The 8,184-nt window shown below is 39.0% G+C and overlaps 1 long non-coding RNA gene across 7 annotated transcripts; it reads right to left on the reverse strand.

Moving 5' to 3' along the window:
- Nucleotides 1-3,175: 3,175 nt before the first annotated feature.
- LOC136200608 (uncharacterized) lies at nucleotides 3,176-7,032 on the reverse strand. 7 transcript variants are annotated; one of them, XR_010673405.1, is made up of 7 exons: nucleotides 6,917-7,032; nucleotides 6,725-6,834; nucleotides 6,086-6,207; nucleotides 5,201-5,273; nucleotides 4,022-4,097; nucleotides 3,846-3,933; nucleotides 3,176-3,399 (listed from the first exon to the last, which is right to left on the reverse strand). It is a non-coding gene; the product is annotated as an uncharacterized lncRNA (long non-coding RNA). The 7 variants fall into 7 exon arrangements; XR_010673410.1 differs by having other exon boundaries at nucleotides 3,176-3,364; nucleotides 6,086-6,228; XR_010673404.1 differs by having other exon boundaries at nucleotides 6,086-6,228.
- Nucleotides 7,033-8,184: the final 1,152 nt, after the last annotated feature.

Genomic DNA, 8,184 nt, shown 5'->3' on the forward strand with positions numbered 1-8,184 from the left:
GGCCCATTCCTTCAATAATTCCCTGCATGTGGACCTAAATCGGATCTTGTTGTCTCAACCACGCCCCACATATAGTGATATACGCCACGCGTGTTTGAGCTCCTGGCGTTTTATTGCTCGAATTACACCATGTACGCCCTGCGCATTCCAAAACACGCCTCGTGTACCGATAGTTGACTTAGGAGACAGTGCAGTCTGACTTTCAGGATTAGGCTAATCATTTCTGACATATGTCGTACGCCTCGCGTATGGTGGTATACGCCTCGCGTATTGCTGAGTAGATCCCACGTGGTGCCTGTGGATAAGTCAATTATTTCTGATCCAGTGTTTCACGCCCCGCGTAAGGGATGATGCGCCCCGCGTATCTTGGTATATTTTCACTCTTTTCTCGTACCTGAAATACAATTCTCGGGAGCCGAGTTAGCTTGACATTTTATTTACTAATATTAATCAAAAATACGGAAAATTAACCGAAAGTACGGAATTTATTTTTATTTCGTTATTTTATTAAAACACTTTATTTTTGTAATTAAACTTATTTATTTCTTCTAAAATTAACCCGTAAATCACGCTAAAAGATAGGGGTAAAATACCCCTCCTCGGACTTTAAAGTTTTACTTGTCCTCAAGTAAAAGAAATCGAAAGACACGGGATTGAGATTATTAAGAAACAAACCGTCGGTTGGTTTTTACCAAGTGCGTGATTTAAAAATTAAAGTTTTATGTAATGTTTTCGGTAAACACCTACGCAAACAATCGAGTGACCAAAACTTATTTGAAACCTCCATGATCAAAATTAATCGGCAATAATAACGGGGGTTGATTGTCTTTTGAGAACCCGATAGTACCTCACCTAGGGATTTCACTCTTACGCTCAAACCTTGGTGGGTCGGTGTTTTAGCACTCTTCTTTGCACTTACTCGAGATCACTTTGAGTTTGCATTTTTATCCGGGTTTTTCCTCATATGTTATGGCTAAGGCAACATTAAAAATGAACCCGGAAGGGGGTTGTAATGTGGGTGGCTTTTTAGTGGTTAATTTTTGAAAACTCGAGTTTAAATACCATTTTGATGATTACACCGTATTTTATTTTGGCCTTGGTAAGTTCATAAGATATAACTCGAAATTGCTCGTGTGGAGCTTGAGAATGCCGTTTTGCTCTTTATTGTCTTTTTCTTTTTCTTTTAGTTTTGAGAGCGGCACAAAAACGATTTCGAAAGTTTAAGGTGCTTATTTATCAAGGCATTGGCTTATTTCGGGTGCGAATTGATTTTGTTGGTATTTAAACAAGAGGAAAAAGAGGGTTAATTGTTAAAAGGGTATTAACAAGAAAAGTTGGTTAGTAGGCTCAAGGGGTTTTTCTAGAGGTTGATAAAAACGAGAAAAAATAAATTAAGAAAAGAATTAGACTAAGTGGACTTGTTTTATCATCTATTGCCATTTTAACCAAAATAGGTGTACTTAACCCGGTATTAGGTGCAAACTCTATAAGTCGAGTGAAGTGAAAGCTCTCGAAAAATTGTGAAAGAATTAGAGTTCTCGTACGAACTCTTTTAGGCTCAAAATTACCTTACAAAATTTCGGGTTTAAATTAAGACTAAAATTTCTCTCTAAAACCGATCCTTTGTGTTCCGTCTTTTTATTTTAAGGACAAATAACGGAACTTTTAATTCATTTCCGAGGAAGGTAATGTGTCGGAAAAAATTTCAGAATCGATAAATTAGTTCAATTATTTTGTTGTTTATTTGATTTTTATTCATTTTTGTTTTTGTTAGTGCAAAACAAACTGAAAGTGCGGGGTTGCACGGCCCTCCGCGTTATTAAAAGGACGTCTATTCCAAGGACGTCGCAAAAGAAGAGAAAAACAAAAACAAAAATAGACATGAAATTTAAAATTAGACCCATTTAAGGTTTGGTCTTACGCGAGGCGTGCCCAGGGGGGCGCCCCGCGTAGGAGGTGCGTTTTGAGCTCTTTTTAGGCAGAGACTCAAATACGCGGGGCGCACTAATAGGGGCGCCCCGCGTGTTTGAGTTTCGAGGCTTTTTATACAAGAAAAATGAAGAGCACGCGGGACGTACAAGGGGGTACGTCCGGCGTGAATGTTATTAATGGTTTCGAACAGCGAAAAATAAACACAAAAAGAGAACGAAACATAAACGGAAATTAAAAATATATTGAAACGGAAAAGAAAGTACAATAAAAACAAACAAAAAATAACAACGGAAACATCGAAAACAAAATAAAAACGAAAAAGCAAAGATAATACAAAACAAAGGAAAACATAAAGGAAATGGAAACTATGGTTGAGGAGGAGGAGGATTGCCGTGGATGTTGAAGTAGGAGGCGAAGGAATTGGTGAGGGCGTCAAAGCGAGCATCGAGGTGAGCCCGATCCTCACGTTGTTGCGCCTCGATGGAGTTGAAGAGGGTGATGAAGGTGGAGTGGTCCATGAGCCGATTAGCCTCAAGGGTGTCAAAACGGGTGTTGAGGGTGGCGAATTGGGAGTCGTAATGGGCGCAATCGGCACGTTGGTGGCCCTCTAGAGCGTCCAACCTAGCATATATGGAATTGAAGTCGTGGTTGGACGGAGGACTGAAATTTAGGCCCATATCCGAATCTGAACTCTCCTCCTCGTGTGAGTGGGCCGCCCCCGAGGTTTCACCCGGGTCCGAGGTGGAGCGCCTAAGAGATTTGAAGGCATTTTTCTCCAAGGGCCGAGGCTCAAGACCTGGGAGGCGAACAAGGGCAGCCTCGCCAAGAGTGGAGGTGGCGAAGAGAGTGATGAGATGTCCCAACCCGATCTTGCCACGCTTTCGAGTGGAAATGTGGTGGAGTTGCACTAGTAGAGAAATGACCTACGACCACGGTCATTTACTGTCATTAGCCACGGTTGTACGACCGTGACCAAAGGAGGCGTGGCAAATGCTTACCGTCTTTAGCCACGGTTGGTTGACCGTGGCTAAAAGGGCATTAGAGTCGGATATTTACGTATAACCAACTCTAATGCCCTATGTTTTGGCCACGGTTGTTAGAAACAACCGTGGCTAATGCTCTGATAATTAGAGTCGGTTGTAGAACAACTGTGGCTAATGATAAGATCATTGAAGTCGGTTACTCTACAACTGTGGCTAATGTCAATTAGGATAATTAATTAACCTGCTATATAAATACAAGCTTTGATTCAATATTCATAGTATTTTCAAGTATTTAACGGTCCATATATTACTGAAATTAAGTGCGAACACAAAAAAAAAAACTGACTTATACTCATTACTACTCTATCATACTCTTTACAACAAGATTTACATAACTGCAGTGTTGAAATCCTACCATCTTCTCCTGCTGTCTCGACCTTCGACATATTCTGAAATGATATTCATTATCACTACTGTCATTTCCCTGAAAATAGACTAATTACAGTTAAAAGCATGCTAGCATTAATTAATAGCAGTTTCACTACAGCAAATACCAAAACATGAGTTAAACAATGCCTAAGATTCAAATCCAATTTTGTTTTAATGATAAATATAAACTTGATGCCAGTTGAATTTTTTGAACGTAGCAACTTTGGTTAAGAATAATCACTGATACACAATAGATTATACAGTTGCAATGGAGAATTTATTAAGGACCATAATTAATTAAATTGAGACCTACAAGAGCAGCTTCATATCAACATTACATTACAGGTTAGCCTCATATTTATTTTACACTATCAAATTAAAAACAAAGCAAGTGGAGAAATATGCACATAATAATTTATGTTGATTTTAAGAATAATTCAATTAATAAAATTACACAAAGAAAATGTTAATGTAATGACAAAAAATCAAAATCTTACATACCTCCTTTAAAGCTTTGATCCTGGATGCTTAGCGCCCTCATCTTAGACATTGCCTTTTCTTGGGATTTCAACTAGCTGCATACTTTGATCTGCCATCAGTGTGGTTCTTCATATTATTAATTATGATTATTATTTCCATGCAGAGGACTACGAGTCAGATGCAAATTGATTGCTTACTGAGACAGCTTGCTGACAAATAATTATAAATCTGCTAAATGTATCAGTTGTTCGACCAACCATGGCTATAGAAATTCTGATCAAGTGGACAAAACTGTAAGTTTGAGGGATTCCGAGGCAATTCATGTGATCAAACAACTTCAAGAAAAGATAACTCATTTTAACACACTAATTTCGATATCAAACCCTTACCAATTGTTTACTGCTAAACAATCCATACAATGTGTTATTGTCACTACCAAGGGCAAAAGCAGTGCAAGGCAAACCGGACCAAAATGAAGAAACCAAAAGCAGAACAGCATGAAGAAGAGAGACCAGACCAAAAGATTAGTGTAAGACAACCTAACTCAAGATATTCAGTTGTATAATATATTAATGATTGTGTAATCAAAATAGGTAATGAGTATAAGGATGTATTGCATGATTATGATGTGCAAATGTCTAAATCAGTTAACCAGTTTGAACAGAGAAACAAGAGAATGATTTGATATATATTGAAAAGAAATTACATTTGCATGCATACAACTCTAAGGGATAACTTCTGCAGTGGGCCAAATAGCTTGCAACTCTTGGTGATATGCATTTGCCCAAACCCATTGATGGAAGCAGATAAGAAGAGGAAACATGAACTGTATAAGAGGGAGTGGCATTTGGGGACTCGAGGAAATGGAAACAAGGGGTCACATGAATGTGGAAGGAGAAGAGAAGACAAAAACGACTCGAAAAAAGGTAACTGGAAATATTAAAAGTGGCAGTTTTAGAAATCTACATCTTAGGAGTTTTTTAAACAAGTGTAAAGGAAAAGACAAAAGTGGGCAATTGAATTTGAAAATGAAAATGGGGACATTCAAAAGGAAGTTGCAATATGAATGAGATGACAACAACCTTTAATTAGAGGGTAATGAACCCACAACCTCCATTTTACATTTTATTAGATTTTGGGGAAATAATTCATTACTAGCTATGTTTTAACTTATTAAACTATCCAATCCCTGTTTTTTGAAATAATTATTTAACCTCCCATTTACTTTATACAGGTAACTATTTGTAGCTTTCTCAACATAGAGCGCAAGTCAATACGAAATACAACAAAAAATAGCATGGCTCTACTCAAGCACGAAAATAAGTACCTCAATTAGCAATACTGACCAAAAAGCCTTAAGCACCTAATAAGCTTACCTCAGTGCAAGAGATCAATTATGGGTGTGGCCTCCCCTTTCAATTGATAGAGCAATATCAGGAACCTTGAAATCTGAGAAAATATTGTAGTGAAATATCAACCTAAAAAAAGTAATTAAACAACAACAAAGAAAATTAAAATAGATTTAATTGCAAAATAAGCTGGTCACAATCAAGCATAATAATCAATAAAACACAACCAAATATTGACCAAATTGTTCCATTATGTTAAAACAAAACAGTATTCACTGTGCCAATCTCCATTACCAAAATCAAATTCACCAACATCCCATAATACACTTTAGAAGCATAATATGTCTAATCTATCTACTAGAGCTTTAGCATTCAAATGAAAACTAAGTAGAATCTGGAAATATGGACATAAAAACTTAAGCAGAGCAATTATATTTTCAGGAAAGAAATTAACCAAGCAACCTACCCTTTTTCCATCAGGGAAACAACACCAAAAGACCACTTATAGAGGAGATATGTGGATACCAACTGCATGGTATGCTATTTTATACATACATACATGCTCTAAAGTTCAGAAGTTTCTATTTATGTCTTCTCCAATAATTAACAACTTTAGCCTTAACATAATATCAGTAGTTAAAAAAACACAAACCACAAAAAACAATAGAGATTAATAGGCAGGACCATAAAAAAACACAAGACTATACTTGATTCTTTCATTCAACAAGCTATTCGCAACCAAAAATGTTATCAAAACTATTCAACAAGCTATTCCCATTCTCAAATCTCAACCGGTCAACCATTACATTCAAAATTGCATAGAAAATGAGTGAGCAGCCAAGAGAAAACAGAATCCTTAACACAAAATCCCTAAAATTAGAATGAAAAACACAACATTTTTTTTTAACTAACCTCAATTAGATCTATGATTTGTCAGCGCACCTACTATCAAGTTCCAATGGAGAGAGAGAGAGAGAGGGTGAGATCATAGAGAGATGGGTTGTTGTCTGTCTTCTTCTAGATGATGAGTTGGCCTGTGAGTGAGAGTTGAGATACTGCAAAAAAAGATGACAAGAAGAAGATGGCCAAATAGTTTGGTTCCTGAACTTTAATAGTCTGAGAGAAGGAGCCAAGGCCATCACTTATGAGGAACACCCATACCTAGGTCGAACAGTAAGATCAATGGCAGGTCGAACATGAAGTGATAAATGAGGGTGAGAAACCCAGACCTTAAAATATAACAAAAGAAAGGAGAGAATAATGAAAAATGAAACACTAATAGCAACTAAAGCAAGTGGAAGCCCTAACAAGAACCCTAATGGTCTACAAACCCCATGAGCATATCAATAATCTCAGCACAATCGATCCGATAACTATCCAGTCAGTTTACACAAAAATCGAACAAGCGCATATCATACACGAAACCATATATAACATAAACCATTGAAACCATATCATAAACCCATATGATTTGAAGACAGAACACGAATGAAACCCATATAAAAGAAGAAAGGAGATAATAATGAAAAATGAAACACGAACGAAGCTTACCTATTTTCTATGTAGAAACACGAGCGAAACAGCCACTCAGTAGGGACGAAACTTCAAACTCAACTCATGTAAATGTGGTTTTCACGCAAATGAGAAAGGAAAAATTTGCTCTGTAACACGAACGGAACCCATATAACAAATGAAACCCATATAACAGAAGAAAGGAGAGGATGAAAAACGAATGAAACTTACCATTTTTCTATGTTGAAACACGAACAAAACTTCATACTCAAAGCATGGAATGTGGTTTTCGCGCAAAGGAGGGAGGACAATTTTGCTCTGTGGTTCGCGAAGGAGAAGAAAAGAAAACATGCCCTCTCTAATATCTGGTAAATAACCTAAAGCATATATGGCTTCGGTTCGGAACAAAATCGACGCCAATGCCCATAATTGGAGTCGGTTACATTGTAACCGAACCTAATATTTAGGGTCATTAGCGTCAGTTCTTCCAAAACCGACCCTAATGACTCTAAAATAACCCGTGCCTTCATAATTCAGGGGTTTTAGAGTCGGTTATTTCTAATAACCGACTCTAATTCCCTTTAGCTTTGGTTATTGGAACAACCGTAGCTAATGAGGCGTGGCTATAAGCCATTTCTGTACTAGTGTTGGATGGCCACGAGATAGGAAAGGTCGTAGGCGCGGTTGTTGGCACAACAATAGAGCGCCAAAAGTTCGTCTTTGTTGACTTTGGTGGACTACGATTTCCCCGAAAAGTAGAAGGAGATGAAGCGGTGGAGAAGTTGGAGGATTGGATCACGGATGAGAGATGGGCGGAGGTTGGAGACATTGTAATCCTCGGACCCGGTGATGGAGGTCCAAAAATCACAAGCGGAAACACCCTCGGGCCAATGGGAGATGCCACCCTCCGCTTGTTTGGTGAAGTGATTGCGGAGCCATTGGGTGTCAATGGTGAAGGGATGGCTGTGAAGGCGGAAGTTGAAGAGGGCGGCACAGGGGACGTTGTTAGAGGTGAGGGTGGTGTAGAACTCCAAAACCAAGGAGGGGTAAACGTGTGGCCGTGCATGAAAGTGATCGAGCCAAGAGAGGGCACGGAGGTGCTCCACGAAAGCTCCGCCAAGGTTGAACCGGTCAAGAGTGCTCCGCTCAATGTATGGGAGCTCCATAAAGTGGGCGGCGGAAAGTGTTTGGTAGTTTTGGGCTTCCTCTTCGGTGAGGAGATGGAAAGGAGCCCGATATTGTCGGGTGAGTGGTGGTGTCTCCTCCCGTTCGGGTGGTGGTTGTTGTTGATTTTGGGTATGGGCGGAACCGGAGGAACGGGCCCGAGTGGACCGTGGGGGACGCATGTCGGCGGTATGTTTTCGCCTAACCATGGTGTGAGTGAAGAATTGAGAGAATGTGTAGGAAGATTGGGGGGTGGGAGTTAGGATGAGTTGTGAGGAAGAAAAATGAGAAAGGGAAGGATTTATATAGGGGAGTGAAAGGGAGCACCCCTCGCG

Source organism: Euphorbia lathyris, chromosome 7, assembly GCF_963576675.1.
Source record: "Euphorbia lathyris chromosome 7, ddEupLath1.1, whole genome shotgun sequence".
Classification (NCBI taxonomy): domain Eukaryota; kingdom Viridiplantae; phylum Streptophyta; class Magnoliopsida; order Malpighiales; family Euphorbiaceae; genus Euphorbia; species Euphorbia lathyris.